Source organism: Callithrix jacchus, chromosome 16 (assembly GCF_049354715.1).
Source record: "Callithrix jacchus isolate 240 chromosome 16, calJac240_pri, whole genome shotgun sequence".
Classification (NCBI taxonomy): domain Eukaryota; kingdom Metazoa; phylum Chordata; class Mammalia; order Primates; family Cebidae; genus Callithrix; species Callithrix jacchus.
In genome coordinates, this window is record NC_133517.1 from 14901317 (window position 1) to 14923336 (window position 22020).

Below are 22020 nucleotides of genomic sequence, written 5' to 3' on the forward strand. Positions count from 1 at the left end.
TTTCACAATGTGAGAAGAACAAGAGATTTAGGGGGCCAGGGGCAGAAGGATACAGTTTGGATGTTTGTCCCCTCCAAATCCCATGTTAAAATGGAATTACCAATGTTGAAAGTAGGGTCCAGTGGGAGGTGACCAGATCATGGGGGCAGATCCCTCATGAATGCCTTAACACCATCCCCTTGGTAATAAGTGAGTCCATGCTCAGTTATTTCAGATGAGATCTGGCTGTTGAAAAGAATCCTGGACCTCCTCCTTCTCTCTCTGGCTCCCTCTCTTGCCATGTAATGTACCTGCTCCCACTTCACCTTCTACCATGAGTAAAAGCTCCCTGAGGTTTCAGTAGAAGCCAAGCACATGCCAGTGTCATCCTTCCTTCCTATACAGCTGGAAGAACTGTGAGCCAATTAAACCTCATGAATTACCGACTCTCAGATATTTCTTTCTTTCTTTCTTTTTTTAAAGACAGGGTTTCACCATGTTGGTCAGGCTGGTCTTGAACTCCCAACCTCAGGTGATCCACCCGCCTTGGCCTCCAAAGTGATTGGATTACAGGCGTGAGCCACCACACCCTACCTCAGATATTTCTTTATAGCAACATGAAAATAGACTAACGCAAACATCTCTCTGAAGAGAGTCATTCAAACATTATTATGCCACCTAAACTATACTTATTTCCCCTTTTTCATTTGTGTTATGACGTCTTCACCAAAGCAAACCTTCAGCCAAAGTTCAGATGAATTAAATCTACTGCCTTTTCCTGACTTTCCTGCATTTGACCTGACTTTAAACAAAGTCAGAACTCTGTTAAAAGAGATGAGATTAGCAGCATGACATAACTTCAATGTGAATTCATGCTGGGGACTGGGGACAACTTCCTTTTCTAGTGGTTTATAAATAATCTGTCTGATCTAGAATTTGCATTAAATCTATTTATGCACATAGGTTCTTTCGGCACCTTTCAAAGTTCCTAGATCACTGAAATAATTCTGTGGTTCTAAACTCAAACTCTCCCAGGATTTTATGCCAGGAGACACAAGCACATGGGTACCCTTGGCATCTTCACTCATCTTGCAAAAGTTCATCCTGTCTCTTTCAGTCTAAAAGTGAGTATTATCAACAGAGTACAAAATAAGAGCTTTCTCTGTCATAAATCAATGTTACACTACCAGGCTACGCCTACACAGTAGCCTAGTACTTCCTAGTTCCAAAGGCAACTTTAGAAGACTTTTTTTTTGTTCTTATTGTTTTAACCTGTACCATTTTTCAAAGCTTCCACTCATTTGGGGCTTTAACCTTTTTGAAATTAACTATGTATAACCTTCTTGTTTTATACTAAAATTAATAATTATAAGCTCAGAGAAATACTGCCTGTATAACCATTCTTTGTTTATTTGCTAGTCTGATTTTCTTTTTTTTTTAGCTTCCTTCCAACATGTAAGCTTGCCTGATTTTCTGTAACTCTTCACCAAAGATCATTTGCATTAGATGTTCTGAATTACATTTTTGACAGTTGCACAAAGTTCCTTGGGTCACTATGCTTACAAAAGGTAAGCATATTTTTTTTCCTTGAAACTTTCAATATCTGCTTTCTTAAAAGTCTAGATCTGTGTATGACAGGATCCCTCTCCTGAGCTTCAACAATAAACAACTTGATATGACTGCTTTTTCTGATGGTTCATTTCATTGCTACTTGGTTAATAATTTGTCTTTAATATTCGATATTAAGTAAAGTTCTCAAGTTCAGGAGAAATTAAAACTTCAACAAAGGAAGCCAAGGAACTGTATTTAGATCTCACTAAGCATTTCAGCTAGCATCTCCTTCCTCACTTCCTGTTTTCCCATTTACACCAGGTACACAGCCACCATTTCTTCTACCAACTTAACGTGGCCTGTTAACGAAAGAACACAATCATGTGATCTCTGTTCCACTTTCCAATTATGTTCTGTGGGTTTTCCCCTCGGGATGCATGGATCTCCTTCAGATGTATGCCTTCTTAACCCACAGAGCCCACTGCCTCACCACCCCACGGGTCTTTCCTTTTCAATAGTCTGCAGCTTGTCAACACAAGATTCCAATCTTGGGTCTCATCTTACAAAACTCCAGTGATACCTAAAACACACAGCCTTTGGTTACAAGACCTGGCTCATTTTATCATCCATGTTCTCTACATTTGCAGAGAGATATCTGAGGGACCAAATATTTTTTCTAGTTCCTGTACCAGTTGTTTTCTCCTATAAATTAATTACTGGCCCTTCCTCCCTCCTAGAAAGAGTTCTTCTCATGAATTTAAACAATTTCACTCTTTCACCTGGCCTTTCTAGCCTTTCCCCTCAGTAGTTAGGTTAAAGCTTTCTATCACTCAGCCAGACTCTAGAAAATTATGTTCTCCCTGACTGTGAGATGCAGTGACTTCCAGCCAAGATGATTCAGATAGCAAAATCCCTTTCACTGACACCATCTATAAAGTCAGTCAATTCTATTTTCAAGTCTCAGCGATTTATGAGAAGAAATGGTAAAAATGTCATCTATGCTCTCAAAGTCCTTCAGTTCCCTCATCAAGGGTAAGAGTGCAGGGCAGGAGCTTCCATGAGCCTTTTTTATATGTACAATCAAGAAGTTGAAGAAGAAAGTTCAGTTGGAAGAAACAAACAAATAAAAAATCAAAATGAATGCTGAATTACTATTATCTAGAGCAGCACTTCTCAAAGGTTAATGTGCACACAATCATCTGGGAATCTTGTTAAAATGCACATTCCCATGCAGCAGCTTCAGGGTGTGGCCTGAGAATGTGCATTTCTTTTCTTTTTTTTTTTTTTAAGATGGGGTTTCACCATGATGGCCAGTCTGGCCTTGAACTCCTGACCTCAGGTGATCCACCCACTTCACCCTCCCAAAGTGCTAGGAGTACAGGTGTGAGCCACCACGCCCAGCTCGAGAATGTGCATTTCTAACAAGGTCCAGGCATGCATGCACTGCAGGCCCATGGATCACACTTTGACTAACAAGATTCTGATACCTACATAAAGCGGGCTTCATTCATTCCTGAATCAGTCTAAACTTCAAGGATCCTATAAAAATAAGCACTGGCCAGTGGCCCACAAACCTATTTAAAATAGAAGCAGTATGGTACAGTGTAAAAGAGGCTGGATTTGGATCAGAGAACGGTTGTTCTAGTCTTAGCTCAGCTTGGCTCCAAATTTTCCAAAACTATTCCAGCTTGAGGAAACTTAAGCAGGACAGATGAAAATAATCCCTATATCTAGACAGCAAAACACCACAGAGAGGAGATCTTAAAAGCAGCCAGAGACAAATCACCTGAGGTCGGGAGTTCGAGACCAGCCTGACCAACATGGAGAAACCCTGTCTCTACTAAAAATACAAAATTAGCCGGGTGTGGTGGTGCATGCCTGTAATCCCAGCTAATCAGGAGGCTGAGTTAAGAGAAACACTTGAAATCGGGAGGCAGAGGTTGTGGTGAAGTAAGATTGCGCCATTGCACTCCAGCCTAGGCAACAAGAGAGAAACTTCATCTCAAAAATAATATAAAAGCAGCCAGAGAAAAGACAGATTACCTACAAAGAACAATCAGATTTAAAAATATTGGTTTATTGCTAACAATAAAAGCTGGGCGCGATGGCTCACGCCTGTAATCCCAGCACTTTGGGAGGCCGAGGCAGGTGGATCACGAGGTGAAGAGATTGAGACCATCCTGGTCAACAAGGTGAAACCCCGTCTCTACTAAAAATACAAAAATTTAGCTGGGCATGGTGGTGCGCACCTGTAGTCCCAGCTACTCAGGAGGCTGAGGCAGGAGAATTGCTTGAACCCAGGAGGTTGCAGTGAGCCAAGGCCGAGCCATTGCACTCCAGTCTGGGTAACTAGAGTGAAACTCCGTCTCAAAACAAAACAAAACAAAACAAACCATTATTGGTTTGCTGCAGGATGGTCTCCCAGAAGAGAAGGTGGCCTCCTGCAGTTTCAGGGAAAGCTGCTATGACTCTGTGTTTAAGGCAATCAAACCTCATCAATCATAAGGCTTGAACCTCAGTCCCCTAATCATACCAGGAAAAATGCTGGTGTTTACTGGAACACCCCTGCCAATCAGGAACAAGCCCTGCCACATTATACAGCCCCAGTCAAGCCAGTGAGGGAGTGAGGATAGGATACCCTGCAGCCACAAAGGCTGATCTGGGCTGGGTGAGCCAAGGTTCCATCACAGCATGATCCAGCTGTACTCTGGCCACTGTGGAGTCCTGGTTTCTACTGCAGTCTGAAGTTGGCCCAGCCAGGTAGTTGAATGCTGCTACAGGGCAACAAGGCATAACTATCACTGACCTTTCTTTGTGACGTCCCCCAGAACACGCTAGAGCGCCCCAGCAAATCTGGTGCATATTCCCTGGCCCTTTGCCTTTGTTTGCACAATCTTCTAAATGCTAAGAGAGTTAAACATCTAGCAAAACTGATTTTCAAAGCAAAAGCAAAATAAGGATGTGTTAGACAGATGAAAGCAAAGATAGCTTATCATCATCTGACCCTGATCAGAGGAACTTCTTCAGGAAAGAGAAAATAATGCCATAAAGAGGATATGACATATAAGAAGAAATATTGAACAAAAGCAATGGTAAATATGCATGTAAAACTACAGAAGCATTTATTGGGCAATTAGTAATGTATAATCTGTAGGCTTAAAATAGAGAATAAAAATACTGACAATAACAGACTATAATTGAGGATGGGGGACAGGAGTTAAGTATTCCAAGGTTCTTACATTGTTAGAGAGGAAAGATAATGATTAGCTTCAGATCTTAAATTTAATATGCTAACATTTTAAGGATAAGCATTAGAAAAACAAATGGAATATATAACTTCCATACTCTGGGGAAAAATGAAAGGGAGCAAGAAGGCCTTATTTAATCCAAAAGAAGAGGGAAACAAAAGCAAAATAAAAGAACAAACTAAAAAGTAAAAAGTGAATTCAGATATATCTGTAATAATTACCATAAGCAGACTAAACTAATTCATTAAGACAAAAATTATCAAAATGAATAATTCAAAAAAAGTCCAAGTATAAGGTATTTATAGGAAACAGGCCTAAATAAAGCCTTAGGACGCAGAAAAGTAAAAGGTAAAACAATGGAAAATCCCATACAATGAAAATAACCAAAAAACGGATATAGCTATATTAATATCAGACAAAATAGAAAAAATCATTACTAGAAGTAAAGAGGTCATTATATATTGATAAAAAATTCAATTCACCAAGAAGATAACAGTTCTAAGTTACTGAGTACAAGTTAAGAAAATATAACAAAAAGATAATTTGCAAAATCTTGAACATTTTAAGACACAATTCTAAATATCCGATGGTTCAGCTGGGTGTGGTGGCTCACACCTGTAATCCCAGCACTTTGGGAGGCCGAGGTGGGTGGATCGCCTAAGGTCGGGAGTTCAAGACCAGCCTAACCAACATAGAGAAACCTCGTCTCTCTAAAAATACAAAATTAGCTGGCCGTGGTGGCGCATGCCTATAATCCCAGCTATTCAGGAGGCTGAGGCAGGAGAATCACTTGAACTTGGGAGGCAAAGGTTGCAGTGAGCCAAGATCGCGCCATTGGACTCCAGCCTGGGCAATAAGAGCAAAAGGGTAAAGTCATATAAATCCTAAATTAACCAAGTAATGTAACATTTATTTTCTCTCTCACTGTGTTTTATGTGAGAAAAATAAACCCCATTTCTTTAAGTAACAGGTAGATTTCTTGGGACCTGTGGACATTCCTGACTTTATCTCCACTGATCTCCATCTTCAACACCTGGTATATCCCACAAACAGATCTGAAAAGACTGGGATTATAAACCTTAGAAATGAAAGATTAGGCCGGGTGCAGTGGCTCAAGCCTCTAATCCCAGCGTTTTGGGAGGCCGAGGCGGGTACATTACCAGGTCAAGAGATCAAGACCATCCTGGCCAACATGGTGAAACCCCGTCTCTACTAAAAATACAAAAATTAGCTGGGTGTGGTAGCATGCTCCTGTAGTCCCAGCTACTCGGGAGGCTGAGGCAGGAGAATTGCTTGAACCCAGGAGGTGGAGGTTGCAGTGAGCCGAGATTGTGTCACTGCACTCCATCCTGGCGCCTGGCAACAGAGCAAGTCTCTGTCTCAAAAAAAAAGAAAAGAAAAGAAAAAGAAATGAAAGATTAAAGTATAACAATCACTTTGCCCTCTCAACAAGTGCTTTTAATATAAAAAATATAGACTCAAATTGATCAAACATACTGAATAAATTTACTATCAGCATAACCAAGAGTATTATACACTCATGGAATGTCCGAAACCAAGTTGAACCTCCAAGTGCCTGCTCAACTAGTAATGTTATTACATTATGTAGGCACCCAATATGGAATTCAGGATCACTGATTTCCGTCCTCGAGCGGCAGCTTGCAAACCACAATAAGAATTTATTCTGACATTAGAGATAAAACTATGACTCTTCCTCAGAAGGAAACATATCTCAACTATCTAAATTTCTTTTTTTATTATGTATGTATGTATTTATTTTTGAGACAAAGTCTTGCTCTGTTGACCAGGCTGCAGTGCAATGGCACAATCTTGGCTCACTGCAACCTCCTCCCAAGTTCAAACGATTCTCCTGTCTCAGCCTCCCGAGTAGCTGGGATTACAGGTGTGTGCCACCATGCCCGGCTTTTTATTTTATTTTATTCATTTATTTTTTTTAAAAGACAGGGTTTCACCGTGTTGGCCAGGCTGGTCTTGAACTCCTGACCTCAGGTGATCCGCCTGCCTCGGCCTCCCAAAGTGCTGAGATTACAGGCGTGAGCCACCGCGTCCGGCCAATTTTTAAATTTTTAGTACAGATGAGGTTTCATCATGTTGGCCAGACTGGTCTCAAACTCCTTACCTCAAGGCCCCCTGGGCCTCCCAAAGTGCTGGGATTACAGGCATGAAGCACTACTCCCAGCCTATTTATTTTTTAAATAGAGACAAGGTCTCCCTGTGTGGCCCAGGCTGGTCTCAAACTCCTGAGTTGAAACGATCCTCAGGCCTTGGCCTCCCAAAGTGCTGGGATTACAAGTGAAGCCACAGCACCTGGGCTACTATCTAAATTTCTACATTACCTAAGAAACAGCTGTCATCCCAACACTCCACAATGGATGTTAAAAAAAAAAAAAAAATTCTTTTTTTTTTTTTTTTTTGAGACGGAGTTTCTCTCGTTGCCCAGGCTGGAGTGCAATGGCACATTCTTGGCTCACCGCAACCTCCGCCTCCTGTGTTCAAGTGATTCTCCTGTCTCAGCCTCCCAAGTAGCTGGGATTACAGGCATGTGCCACTACGCCCAGATAATTTTTTGTATTTTTAGTAGAGACAGGGTTTCACCATGTTGGCCAGGATGGTCTTGATCTCTTGACCTCGTGATCCACGCACCTCGGCCTCCCAAAGTGCTGGGATTACAGGCATGAGCCACCGCCCAGCCAAAAATTCTTAACAATTAACCTACTTTAATCTACTTCTAAATCATAAATAGAAATATCTTTTTTTTTTTTTCAATAGCATCCAGGCTGGAGTGCAGTGGTGTGATCACTGCAACCTTGGACTCCTGGGCTCAAGCGATCTTCCCACCTTTTAATATATTTTACATTAAAATAAAAATGTCTTAAATAGCAACAGTTTGTAGAATATCCTCATCTTCTAGCCCACTGCATATACCTGCCGTCCCTGACAAATCCAAGGAAGATATGTAAATTGCCTTTAAAAAATGTTTTCAATTTTAACCAGGATATAAGTATGCTTAATTTCAATGGTCAAGTGTCTATTTGTTTTCTAATCCTTAAAATTACCAAAGCATTTATTTATAAACATCATCAATAAATGGTACCACTTTATAGTTATTTGAACCAGAAGTCTGAGAGTAGAATTTCTATGTTTAGCAAATAAAAATATCATATGCCCAGTTATATTTGAATTTCAGATAAATAATATACTTTTAAATTTTTAGCATAAGTATATCCCAAATTGCCTATACTATTGCATTTACTTATACTAAAAAAAAAATTAGTATAAGTATACACTAAATATTGCATATATTATTGCATTTACTTATACTAAAAAATTATTCAGTTTATCTGAAATTCTAACTTAACTGGGTATCCTGTATTTTATCTGATAATCCTAGCTGGTATTCTTGCTCTATCACCTCTCACATACAAGACACCCCACCAAGACCTGTCAATCACACTTCCTAAAAACTTCTAGAATCCATCCACTTTCCTCATCTCTTCTGCCACTACCTTGGTCTAAATCACCACTGCAAGAATCTCCTAGTCAGTCTTTCTGCTTCTGCTTTTGCAGAAATATCACTCACTTTAAAAAATTTTTTTATTTCAAAGCTACCGCAAATTAAAATATCACTCACTTTAAACACAGTATATCAACTTAAAAATAAGAGAAATAAATGCTAATTTCTGGAAATTAGTTCTGGAAATCTAAAATCCCTAAATCAGCATGAGAGTCGCCAGTAAACTTACAATGAACAGGTCAAGGCCCCTCATGAGTAAGTAACCTCTGAAACAATCCCTCTTGTTATTTTCCAAGGAAAGTAACAATTTTCTTAGGTATGCTGGAGCCAATGACCAATACAATCCATTTGCTAATTTGTGTTTATTGATGCAAGGGACAAACTGGGAAAAAATCTGGGCAGAAATGGTAAATTTGCGGCTCAATAAAGTTGTTTTAAAATATTCTTCTGTTTCAGAATGAATTCTAAGATTATTGATGAAGTGTCTCCTTGATTATAGTGCACCACGGTGAGCCAGAATTCTATCACCTGATTGTGAGACAGAATCCTGTCATTCAGAGTTGCAAAGCCCTGGGGCAGAACACTAAACAATTTGGGCACTCAGCAAGTCAGAATTCAATAAATATAAAACACGTGGCGCCAACCTTTTCAGATGACTGATGCTCAGGAACAGTTGATGAATAGATCAATGTTTTGGTTGTGAGAGCTAGAGTTCCCTCTGAACACTGCCAGCCTATCACGTTGTCGTCTAATCAATGAATTCTATCAAAGCAGCATACACATGGAAATATAAGTAGAGGTTTCAAGTTTGTGTGACACTACAGAGCTGTATGAGCTAGCCAAACTGAACGCAAATTATTTCCAACAAAATAACAGCCAGAACCAAGGAAAACACGTTTCCCTGTATATCACAGAGGCCTCAGTATTGGCACAAATGACTCATATCATAAAACTTGATGGCAATTGAAGTGTTTCAAAGTTCTCACAATTTAAATCTGAATGTTCACCCACTTAATACAGAGCGCCACCAAGCCTTAATATTGTTGGTACTACACAAACGCCACTCAAGCTCTTTCCGCAAGAAAAAGGCATTACAAATGCAGTCAGAAGGGCATCTCCAAAGATGAGTATATAGTTAGGGCTCAGTTATTTAATAAACAAGACATTCTGTGACTAAAACCTAATCATATCACCAAAAACATTTTTGGAAGCCATATCTGAGATATGTTTTCAGTATATCTAATCTTCTCCTCTACAGCAGGAAAATGACATTTCAGACTGTAGATACATTGACCAACATTACAGATTAGGGAAGGATGAAATTTCTGGATGAAAGGTGTCGAGTGAACGCTTATAAAACAAGGGGAGGCAAATCTTGAAGCCTGCACTTGTATTCCCCACGTGTAACCCGCTTTGCTGGTATTCGTTGATGAGACAACGTGACACGCCAGCAGCACTGGGAGATCTGTAGCTCTCACAGTCAAAACAGTGTGTTTGTGAAATAATACAGCTCCCTTTCCTTTTGGCATCTGAGCTGCAGACCCAGCAAGTTGTTTCCGTCACTAAAAATTCGCTGGAGGTACACATAGAGCCGAAGTGAGCTTTCTTATGAGACTTCCCTCGGGGACAGGTCCAGAAACTCTAAAAAGAAACTGCTGTGAGACCATTTTAGCCCGGGAGATCCCAAATCCTTAATGGGATGCTGCCGCGCGGAATTTCGACTGCGAAGCTTTCCAACACCCTTACAAGGTCCACTGCTCGGGGAGCAACTGTCTGGGGGGCTTTCCTCAGAATCAGGCCTTTCTGGCAGCCCTCCCCCAAGCCCTGCAGGGCAGCCGGCTAGTCCTGTGTCCAAAGGCGCGGCGATGCGAGTGGGGTGGTCGCCGGCCAGCTAGGTGCCGCCGGGTGACCAACTCTGCGGCGCGGGCGCCAAGTGCCGGGACCCGATTAAGGGGAAGGATTAGAAAGGGGGTGCCCGCCGGGCCGCCTACTCACCCTCCCCTGCGAACGCCCGGCGCCCGGGTAGGGATCCGCGCCCCGACCCCGCGTGGCCTTCCGGGTGAGCTGGCCGTGGCCGCCGGGACCTGCACTGCCGGCCGGCTCCACGTGGCTCGGCTCCGCAGCGGGATCTGGACTGGCCGGTCATCCGGTTCCCGTCCCAGGCGGGCTCCGGCCCGGACCAGGCCCCCGGCCTCTCACCCAGACCTCAGGCTTCCACCACAGCTCCCGGCCCCTGCCTCTGTGCCCGGCCCCCACGCCGCCTCCCATCCCTCTCATCTCCGGCCGGCGTCCCCACTACCGGCCCGGGCCAGGCCCCCGGCAGGGCCCTCCCTCGGGTGGGCGCGCACCTCTCCTTGGAGTACAGCTGCAGCTGCTGCTCCTGCTGCTTCTTCCGGATAAACGCCATGGAGAGCAGGCGCGAGCAGGCGCGGAGCGCACAGGCAGGCCCCGCCGCCGCCCGCCGAGGAGGTCAGGAAGAGCCGGGGAGGGCGGACTCCGTAGGCGGCTGGGGAGCGCGCGGCTGCGGGCCTGGCTTCCCCTACGGCGCCGCTGGGCGGCCGAGAGCCCGACGCTGCGACCCGGGGCCCCGCGGCGTCCCCGCCGCGCTCACCGCAGCATCCTGGCGTGGGGACTCTGGCGGCGCCGTGACTCAGGGCCGGAGGAGGGGCGCGCGGTGACACGAGGAGGCCCAAACTCAGGCGGCCTCAGGGGATCGCCAGGTCTAGCAGCCAGACTAGGATCCGTCCTCACATACTCAACGTTTCAGCACTTTACCATCATTGCAGGATGCGTTTTAAGTATTTTACGCATAAAAAGGGTGCTGACCCATAAACCACCAATCTGTTGGCCACAAGGACTTGAAATGACAACGTTTTGGGTCCTCAACTGTGAAAAAAGAAATGACAGCAGTTAAAGAGGTGAAGACAACTGGATCTAACTATTCCAAATACACCAGGAATAAGTGGGATTTTATAACCAAGGAGCAAGGAGAAGGTGTTCAGAAAATTGCTAAGAGGAAACATCAATTAGGGGGGAATTCTGGCTGAACCAACCTAACAGGAGTCCCACTGAAGGCAGACCAGGGGGTTCAGATACCAAGGTAGGAAGTAAAGAATTTTGATCACCTATGGAGGGTGTGGGATTCTTGCTAAACTGCCGTGTGGCAATGTTACTTCTTAATACTGCCTGTACAAGGAAGTGCACACAAGGACCTGGGAGAAGATCCAGAAGCCTGGCCTGAAGTTTGACCAAGCAAAGAATCTTTAACACAGTCTCCTGATTGTTGAAATAATTGGTCTCTTTTTTTTTTTTTAATTTGTATTTATTTATTTATTTATTTTAAAAATAAGACGGGGTTTCACCATGTTGGTCAGGCTGGTCTTGAACTCCCGACCTCAGGTGATCCGCCCGCCTTGGCCTCCAAAGTGCTTGGATTACAGGCATGAGCCACCACACCTGGCCTCATTTTTTTTTTTAATAACAGCTTTATTGGGTTATAACTTACACACCAAAGAAGTCAGCCATTTAAAGTGTACCATTCAGTGATTTTTAGTATATTTCCAGTATATTTTTTAGTATATTTAGTATATTGATGTTCAACAGTCACCACAATTTGAGAACATTTTCATCACATGTGAAAGAAACCCATACCCTCTAGCTATCAGTCTTCCTAACTCTACTCTCCAAACCCCAGCCCTAGCAAACAATAACCAATTTTCTGTCTCTATGGGTTTGCCTATTCTGGACATTCAATATACATGCAGCCATGCAATATGTGGCCTTCGTGTCTGGTTTCTGTCCTTTAGCATAATGCTTTCAAAGTTCATCTATGTTGTAGCGTGTATCAGTACAGTACCTCGTTCCTTTAGATTGCTGGAGTATACACTACATTTCGTTTATCCATTCATCAGCTGAGGGACATTTCAGTTGTTTCCACATGTTGACTATTGTGAATAAGGCTGCTGTAACAGTCATGTACAGTTTTTTTATGGACATATGTTTCCATTTCTGTTGAGTGGAATTGGAATCTAAGAGTGGAATTGCTGGATGAGGAGGCTAAAACAGCTCCATCTTGGAAGCTAATCCTCCATGTTGGCTTCTGATTAACCCCTGTTCTGGGAAAGCCTCTAAGATTTCTACTTATCTATTTTCCTTGTGTAAGAGCAGGTGCCTACCCAGTTTGTCCTGTCCTTAGTTCAAACAACCTTAATGTAATTATACGTCAATTGTCCTACACATCCTTCTGAGCCATCCCTCTCCTATGGTATATAAGCCCTACGGGGCTGGAGTGGTGGCTCACACCTATAATCCCAATGCTTTGGGAGGTTGAGGCTGAAGGATTGCTTGAAGCCAGGAGTTCGAGACCAGCCCTGGCAACAAAGCAAGACCCGGTCTCCACAAAAAATAAAAAATAAAAATTAGCTGGGTGCAGTGGCACACACCTATAGTCCCAGCTATTGGAGAGGCTGAGTCAGGAGGATCACTTGAGTACAGGAATTTGAGCCTTCTCTGAGCCATGATTGCACCCCAGCCTAGGCAATACAGAGAGAGAGAGACCCTGTCTTTTTTTTTTAAAAAAAGCACTGACTCTAGGGGTGAATGGCACAGAAATCCACCATCTCATCTTGCTGCCCAAGACAAAGACATGGCTTCTGTTCATACGTCATTATTAAATGTTTCTTCCTAAGGAACTGTGTTTGTCAGCCTCTTTCTTCGCCTCCCAGCATCCTGGGACTTTGAGATACATTTGTATAGGCCTGCCCACCACAGAACACTGGGTCATGTGGTAACTCCAAGTCTAAATGTTTGAAAAACTGCCAGACTGTTTCCCAAAGTGGCTGTATCATTTAACACGCTCACTAGCAGAACAGAAGTGTTCCAGTTTCTCTACATCTTTGCCAGTATTTGTTATTTACCAGACTTTTGTTTAGAGCTATCCTAGTGGGTGTGAGTGACATCTCAATGTGGTTATAACTTATTAGTATATGCTGAGAATGAGCCTCTGATTATTTACCTTTGAGGGATTCTTGAATAGAAATCCTCTACATTTCTTTTTCACCTTAAACAGCTAGTGTGCCAACGTTGTAACAAGGTTCAAGGGTGGCATATCTGACAGCTGCACATGAACACCCAATCATCACACTTACGATCCACAAAAAGATCCAAACCTGTAAATTGTATGTTTGTGGAAACATTTCTCATACTCTCAGAAGGTTCAGGTTTTGCATGTTTCAGTTTTTAAAAGCTTCAAGGTAAATGTACGTCTCAGCTCTCTCTAGTAAGTCGCAGGGCTCTGAGGGGAAAGAAGGGAAACCAAAAATAAAAACTGCAGCTGCGTCTTTTTAATTTGACCCCTAGCAGCACTGGACAAAATGCTATGTATAGTGAGGACACCCATTAAAAATTTGGGGAATAAAGGCTGGGCGTGGTGGCTCACACCTGTAATCCAAGCACTTTGGAGGCCAAGGTGGGCGGATCACCTGAGGTCTGGAGTTCAAGACCAGCCTGACCAACCTGGTGAAACCCGTCTTTTTTAAAAAAAAAAAACAAAATAAAAATAATTTGGGGAATAAATGAAGGTGCCTGGGTACCCTGTGACTGTGACTGAGTCCCTTCCATGTGTCCAAGTCCTGCGCAGAACCTATAACATATTAGCTCAACATTCCTGGAGGAATTCGTGATGCTGTCTGGTAGCCAAGAAATAAATACATGAACAGGTACACAATGAAATAAGACAGTAAAATTTGCCAAGAGTTACAACATGACACATTTCTTTATGAGCAGTACTACAAAAGGTCTGTGAGTTCGAAGACAGAGATTATATTTGGCTGGAATAAGGAAAACAACAACAAAAACTCAAAATGTAGTTATCTCCTTGAAGTCAAACATTAGAGGAAGAATTAGATGTGAGCTGATAGGTAAAGAGTGTTAAAGAATCTCTCCTTAACCCAACTCCAGCTAAATTATTCTGAGCCCACTTCTCGACTAGGCCTCAACCTTGATCTATAAAAACCAGACACCCAGCACAATAATTTAGTACACTCCCCAACCCCTACATTAAAAGGCTTAAACAAACAGCCATAGTTTCTAACAGTTCAAGACCACATTCCTAGGATAACCCAGCACCCCTTAACCTACCTGTCTGAAAAAGCTCAAGGTAATCAAAAGAATTTACTATTTGTGCCCAGCGCAGTGGGTCAAGCCTGTAATCCCAGCACTTTGGGAGGCCGAAGTTCGAGACCACCCTGGCCAACATGGTGAAAACCCATCTCTACTAAAAATACAAAAAATTAGCCAGGCATGGTCGTGGGCACCTGTAATCCCAGCTGTCAGGGAGGCTGAGGCAGGTGAATCACTTGATTTCGAGAGGCAGAGGTTGCAATGAGCCAAGACTGTGCCATTGCACTCCAGCCTGGTCAACAGAGCAAGATTCCATCTCAAAAAAAAAAAAAAAAAAGAACTTACTATTTGTTCCAGCCAATACCTGACAAAGGCCCCTGAACACCCTTTCTTAGAACATTTAACAAGAAGGACTTAAATTGTGAATCACTCCTCTGTCCCTTTAAGGTGTATATGTGTCTCCTACAACTCAACTCAGTGTCATTCTGAAGGACCTGAAATCCATTCCTTTGAAATGTAATCATCAGGAAGTATATGCCCTTGTCTTTCAGGCTCTGTGAGAAAACAGAATCTCAACTTCAATATTGGCCAGCTAGCAGACACAGCTGACCTAATCACATTTACACTGACCAACCCTTTCCAGTTTTTTACTTCCCTTACTCTATTCAGCACCTGATTTCCCCCTCCGTGCTCCCCCATTTTCCCTTCAAAAATGTTCATCCACCTTTGCACAAATCAAAAGTTGAATTCAGTTCATGCTGGCTCCTGTCTCCTATTGCAGTAATGTATTACTGATTAAAATCTGTCCTTACCATTTGAACTAGTGTCTGACTTTGTCTATCTTTAGCAAAAGAAGGGAAGAAAGACAGTCAAAAGGATTATCTTGAACAATAGCTGAAAAGAGACAAACTTCTGCTATATAACAGTTTGTGTTTGTGGAGAATTAAGAGAGAACTGGAGGCTGGGCATGGTGGTTCACACCTGTAATCCCAGCACGTTGGGAGGCTGAGGCTGGTGGATCATGAGGTCAAGAGATCAAGACCATCCTGGCCAACATGGTAAAACCCCATCTCTACTAAAAATACAAAAATTAGCCAGGTGTATTGGTGGATGCCTGTAGTCCCAGCTACTCAGGAGGCTGAGGCAGGAAAATCACTTAGATCTCGCTACTGCACTCCAGCCTGGCGACAGAGCCAGACTCGGTTTAAAAAAAAAAAAAGAAAAAACAAAAGAGAGAACTGAAACCGGAGCTCCCTCAGCCTCCCCTCATCAAAGCACCCACCCTACTAGCATCTGCTCTTTTATGCTTTGTCTTCATTTCTGCTATTTTAAGGTATATTTGCTCCCAACAAAAGCCAACTTTTCCTTTCTTCCCTACAATTTAGCCTTTGCAATGACCCTTTCTCCTTTCTTTCTCTCTCTTGCTTTGTCTAATTCCCTCACTATTGAATCACTTCTATTAAAACACGCACTCTGAATGAAGAGACTCCCAAGCAGGCTTTGTGTGAGCAATGTGGCTGTTTATTTACCAGGGTGCGGCTGGGCTGAGGCCGAAAATGGAGTCAGTGAAATGGGGTGGGATAGGAGTTGGTTTTATAGGTTGTGGGGAAGGCAATGAAAAGTTACAGGAGTTGCTGAGGGTGGTGGCTCACGCCTGTAATCCAAGCACTTTGGAGGCCATGGCGGGTGGATCACCTGAGGTTGGGAGTTCAAGACCAGCCTGACCAACATGGTGAAACCACATCTTAAAAAAAAAAAGAAAGAAAAGTTACAGGAGTTACAGTTTAGGGCGTTTTTTTGTAAGCTGGGAGAGGGTCGTAGGTTTGCAAGCTGGGAGGGAGTCTTAGGGTGTGGAGTCACGAGGTTGGCCAAGCTTGGGCACAAAGTCCCTCTATTGAGGTGGGAAAAAGAAACAACAGAAGAATGTCTCAAGTTAGTTAAGCACCGCAGGGGTTAATTATTTCTTCCAGGAACTCAATTCAGGCTGTGCTGTACGTGCAAGTCACAGAGATTACCATGCCTTTCAAGGCACGGTCAGACCTTACAATTTACATTTGAATATAAATGTAGTTTTCAAAAAACTTTCCCTTTTTCCTACATCTCCCTCCAACTCCCCATTCACAGAGGAACTTCTTGGAACATCTGCCTACATATGCTGCTCCATTTTCTCACCTTGTTTTCTTTTCTTTTCCTTTCCTTTTTTTTCTTTTTTTTTTTTTTTGAGACGCGGTTTCACTCTTGTTGCCCAGGCTGGAGTGCAATGGCACAATCTCGGCTCACCGCAGAGATTCAACGATTCTCCTTCTGCAGCAGGAGTGGCCATGGGAAATGGATCTCTTGGACACCGAATACAGGAGGAAGGAGTTTATTCGGCCGGGAGCAAGGTGGCATAGTTGCCTAACAGCCAAGCTCCCCTAACAAAGGAAGGTTCCTTCTTTATATAGGCTTATATTTTAGATGTTACACATGGAAGAATCTTAGGTTTATAGCTTAACATATGAAAAGGGTCTCAGTTTACAGTCTTAGGAATTACATATGAAAAGGGTTTCAGTTTACAGTCTTAGGAATTACATATGAAAAGGGTTTCAGTTTACAGTCTTAGGAATTACATATGAAAAGAATTTCAGTTTACAGTGTTAGGAATGAAAAGGGGAAGTTTACAGTCTTAGGAATGAAAAGGGGAAGTTGATCTGAGATGCCTGGGTCTCCCTCTTCACTTCCTCAGCCTCCCAAGTAGCTGGAATTTCTATAGTTTATTCCAATTGGACTTCCAGGCTAGGTGTGGTGGCATACGCCTATAATCCCAGCATTTTGGGAGGCTAAGGCAGGAGGATGGCTTGAAGCAGGAGTTCAAGACCAGCCTGGGCAACATAGTGAGACTTTATCTTTACCAAAAAATTAGTGTCAGGTGTCGGCCTGGTGCGTTGGCTCTCGCCTGTAATCCCAGCAATTTGGGAGGCTTAGGCAGTTGGATCACCTGTGGTCAGGAGTTCCAGACCAGTCTGGCTAACATGGTGAAACCACGTTTCTGCTAAAAATACAATAAATTAGCAGGGTGTGGTGGCATGTGCCTGTAATCCCAGCTATGGGGGAGGCTGACGCAGGAAAATTGCTTGAACCCGGGAGGCAGAGGTTGCACTGAACCAAAATCGCCTCACTGCACTCCAGGCCGGGTGACAGAGCAAAACTCTGTCTCAAAAAAAAAATTAGCCAGACATGGTGGTGTGTGCCTGTAGTCCCAGCTACATGGAAAGCTGAGGTGAGAGGATAGGTTGAGTCCAGGAGTTTGAGGCTACAGTGAACTCTAACTACATCACTGCACTCCAGCTTGGATAACAGCAAAACCCTGCCTCCAAAAGTAATAATAATAATTGGACTTCTTTTTTCCCCTCCCCCACTCTTCCCTCCCCACCCCTCTCCCTCCCCACTTCCCCTACCCCTCTCCCATCACGATCGCCATTATCCCAGCGCAGTGGAGCTTTCCCTGACATTAAACTTCTCTCCCCACCCTGCCATCTCAACTGTTCTTATAATAATGTAAATATTCCTCACCCCACCCTGCCATCTTGACTGTTCTTGCCCTGTGAATATCCCTCCACCCCACCCTACCATCTTGACTACTCTTACCCCTTACCCCACCCGCCGTTGTAACTGAACTTATGGCAATGTATATTCCTTGCTCCTACCCCCACCACTGTAACTGATCTTACACTGTACCACTGCCCACCCTAAACCTATGAGGCCAACCGCTATCCCACCACCCTTCGCTGATGCCCTTCTCAGCTTCAGCCCACCAGACCCAGGTGAACAGCCACGTTGCTGTTCAAAAACAGGTATTGTACAAAACCTGTTTGGAAGATCTCTTTATTAAATGTGTTTAATATTCCATACTATTAGACGAGAATAACAGTAATACATAGCATTAATGTACCTCCTCACTGGAGGGCTTTGCTCCCATTACTTTCAAGGGCCCACCGTCTCTTTGCTTTTCTCCTACCTTGGTTCTTGCTCCTTGTCAGTCTCCTAAGTTGGTTTCTTTCCTAACTTAATGTTGATTCTCTGTACTCATCTCCATGCAATTTCAACTGGTGCTATGACAGAGGGCTGTTGAGAAAGAAGTTTCTGTTACAGTTTGAGCTTCCCAAATCCAAAAATACAAAATCCAAAATACTCCAAAATCAAACTTTTTGAGTGCTGACATGATGCTCAATAGAAATGCTTCTTGGAGCATTTTGAATTTCTTTTTTAATTTTTATTTTTGTAGCATTTTGAATTTCACACTTTTGGAAGAGATGTTTAATCAGTATCGGCCGGGCGTGGTGGCTCACGCCTATAATCCCAGCACTTTGGGAGGCTGAGGCGGGTGGATCACGAGGTCAAGAGATCGAGACCATCCTGGTCAACATGGTGAAACCCCATCTCTCCTAAAAATACAAAAAATTAGCTGGGCATGGTGGCGCGTGCCTGTAATCCCAGCTACTCCGGAGGCTGAGGCAGGAGAATTGCCTGAACCCAGGAGGCGGAGGTTGCGGTGAGCCGAGATCGCGCCATTGCACTCCAGCCTGGGTAACAAGAGCGAAACTCCGTCTCAAAAAAAAGAAAGAAAAAGAGAAAGAGAGAGAGAGAGAGAGAGAAAAGAAAGAAAGAAAGAAAGAAAGAAAGAAAGAAAGAAAGAAAGAAAGGAAGAAAGAAAGAAGGAAGGAAAGAAAGAGAAAGAGAAAAAGAAAAAGAAAGAAACTTGAATGGGGCGGGGCATGGTGGCTCAAGCCTGTAATCCCAGCACTTTGGGAGACCAAGGCATGTCGATCATGAGGTCAGGAGTTCAAAACCAGTCTGGCCAATATAGTGAAATCCCGTCTCTACTAAAAATACAAAAATGCTCCTATATTCCCAGGTACTCTGGAGGCTGAGGCAGGAGAATGGCTTGAACCTGGAAGGTGGAGGTTGGAGTGAGCCTAGATCGGGCCACTGCACTACAACCTGGATGACACAGTGAGACTCTGTCTCAAAAAAAAAAAAAAAAAAAAAGGAAAAACAAAAGAAAGTTGAATGTGCAGATCCTGGGAAAAGGCATTTCAGGCAGACAGAATAGCAAGGTCAATAGCCTGAGCCAGCACTTTCGTGTCTAGAGCACACTAAGGGCAGGGGATGGAAGCAGCAGGGCCCAGACCACAGGACAAGGATGGGCACTGGAATTTTTGTTATTATTGTTATAAATGTGTGACAGAGGCCACTGGAGGGTTAAGAGCAGGAAAGTGACATGATTGTTTTATATTTTAAAGTTTGACCACTGTGTTACAAGCCTGAAAGAAGCTCAAAACTAAATGGAGAGCAAGAAAATTTAGATAGAGCTGTGGTCAGTTCTTTCCTCTTGCACATTTTGCTTAAATAACAAAGGGAATTCTGTGAGTCTGGGTTCTCCAGAGAAACAGAACTAATAGGAGTTTATATATAGGAGTCTGGAATGTATATATCCAAGTCTGAGCCTGAGAACCTGAAAACCAGGAGAGCCAATTGTAAAATCTCCAGTCTGAGCCCAACCCCGGAGGTGGAAGCATAATGTCCCAGCCCAAAGACAGTTGGGCAGAGAGATTACTCTGTCTTACTCCCCTTTGTTTTCCTACTCAGGCCTCCGATACATAGGATAAGTCCTCTCCGCATTGGGAGGACTGTTTGCTTTACTCAGTCCACCAACTCAAACGGAAGTCCCCTCACAAACACACCCACAATGTTTAACCAAACATCTGACCCCATGGACCAGTCAAGTGGACACATAAAATTAGCCATCACAGAAACTGGTAGCTCAGGTACCTGAAAATCCAAGGTATAATATGCATCAGTGTCCATTATTCCAATGACTCACAAGTTCATCAGAGACACAGTTTTTCGTCATCTCCCTGTTAGGCTTTCTGCATAGTTAACTGCCTTCTAAGTCTCATTTCCCTCCCCTATGGCTGGTGATACGTAGTTTCTGGTGTTCGGCCAGCTGCCTACTTTCTCCCTCAGGGCAAAAGACTTCATCTAGCCCAATTCTCTAGCAAGAATCCAGAGATTTCCTTGATCGACCCTCCTAGTTCACCTGACTTCCCTCAATCAAGGCTGACCAAGGAAATGGGACGTTCTCTGGGATTTAGACAGGGCCAGCTCTAGAACTGGAGGTAGAAGTTAGCTTTCCCCAAAGCTTTCCCTCATGGGTTAAGTAGGAAAGGGGTGGAAAAACAAATGAAAATGTGTGTGTGAGTAGCACAAGGTCCCGGGGCAGTAATGAGATTCGAGGCAGTTCAGTCACAGGAGACGTTGTGTGTAACCACCTGTGTTTTCTCACTATGGCAATGCAGGTGCAAGCCTCCTCTTCTCCCTTTCATCCATATCTAGGCTTGTGAGTTAGTGTTGAAATTAATGGAGAAATAAGACCTCACATTTTTTTTTCCAGGCAATACTTCTAAAGTAGATTTTTTAGATGATTTTTTTCCCATGCAGTTAATACTGTTTCTGAGGTTCTGATGCTTGTGTCCAGTAGAAAAAATAAAATAGAAACTGTATACGCCCATATTGGCATAAATTGTCCCTCCTTGAGTTCTATATAGTTGCCCGAGGGCATCTGTTGTCACCTGCACAGTTTCTCTTCTTCGCTTGGGTAAAGATTAGTGTAATTCTGTTGGTGGGAGTGTAAATTAGTTCAACCATTGTGGAAGACAGTGTGGCAATTCCTCAAGGACCTAGAAATACAAATTCCATTTGACTCAGCAATCTCATTATTGGGTATATACCCAAAGGTTTATAAATCGTTCTATTATAAAGACACATGCACACATATGTTCACGGAGGCACTGTTTACAATAACAAAGACCTGGAACCAACCCAAATGCCCATCAATGACAGACTGAATAAGGAAAATGGGGCACATACACACCATGGAATACTATGCAGCCATAAAAAACGATGGGTTCATGTCCTTCATAGGGACATGGATGAATCTGGAAACTGTCATTTTCAGCAAACTGACACAAGAACAGAAAACCAAATACTGCATGTTCTCACTCCTAGGCGGGTGTTGAACAATGAGACCACATGAGCACAGGGAGGCGAACATCACACACTGGGGTCTGTTGAGGGATGGCTAAGGGAGGGACAGCGGGGGCAGGGGTGGGGAGGTTGGGGAGAGATAACATGGGGAGAAATGCCATATATAGATGATGGGGGGATGGAGGCAGCAAACCACCTTGTCATGTACGTACCTATGCAAGAATCCTGCATGATCTGCAGATGTACCCCAGAACCTAAAGTACAATAAAAAAGAAAGAAACAAACAAAGGTGAGTGTAATTGCTGGAATCATCCCTCATTTAAGATTTTCTCCCTTGTACTTTATAAATCCAGCAATTTTTTTTTTTTAAGACAGCGTCTTACTCTGTCGCCAGGCACCAGGCTGGAGTGCAGTGGTGCAATCTTGGCTCACCACAACCTCGGCCTCCTGAGTTCAAGCAATTCTCCTGCCTCAGCCTCCTGAGTGGCTGGGACTATAGGCACGCACTACCACACCCAGCTAATCTTTGTATTTTTTTTTTTTTAGTAGAGATTCGGTTTC

At 43.4% G+C, this 22020-nt stretch overlaps 1 protein-coding gene, 1 long non-coding RNA gene and 1 other non-coding gene across 3 annotated transcripts in view; all 3 read right to left on the reverse strand.

Annotated features, from left to right (window-relative positions):
- Positions 1–10449, reverse strand: part of NSMAF (neutral sphingomyelinase activation associated factor) — an 82019-nt gene extending 71570 nt beyond the window's left edge. Inside the window, exon 1 of the mRNA XM_008982687.5 lies at positions 10309–10449. The gene's annotated coding sequence lies outside the window, so the exon portion shown is untranslated. The remainder of the gene's footprint in view (positions 1–10308) is intronic.
- Positions 10450–13371: 2922 nt separating this feature from the next.
- Positions 13372–13475, reverse strand: LOC118148715 (small nucleolar RNA U13). The gene has a single exon (XR_004735631.1). It is a non-coding gene; the product is annotated as a small nucleolar RNA U13 (small nucleolar RNA).
- Positions 13476–13481: 6 nt separating this feature from the next.
- Positions 13482–21764, reverse strand: LOC108588629 (uncharacterized). Its single transcript, XR_004735454.3, has 3 exons — positions 21672–21764; positions 18431–18537; positions 13482–13606 (listed from the first exon to the last, which is right to left on the reverse strand). It is a non-coding gene; the product is annotated as an uncharacterized LOC108588629 (long non-coding RNA).
- Between the last annotated feature and the right edge of the window lie 256 nt (positions 21765–22020).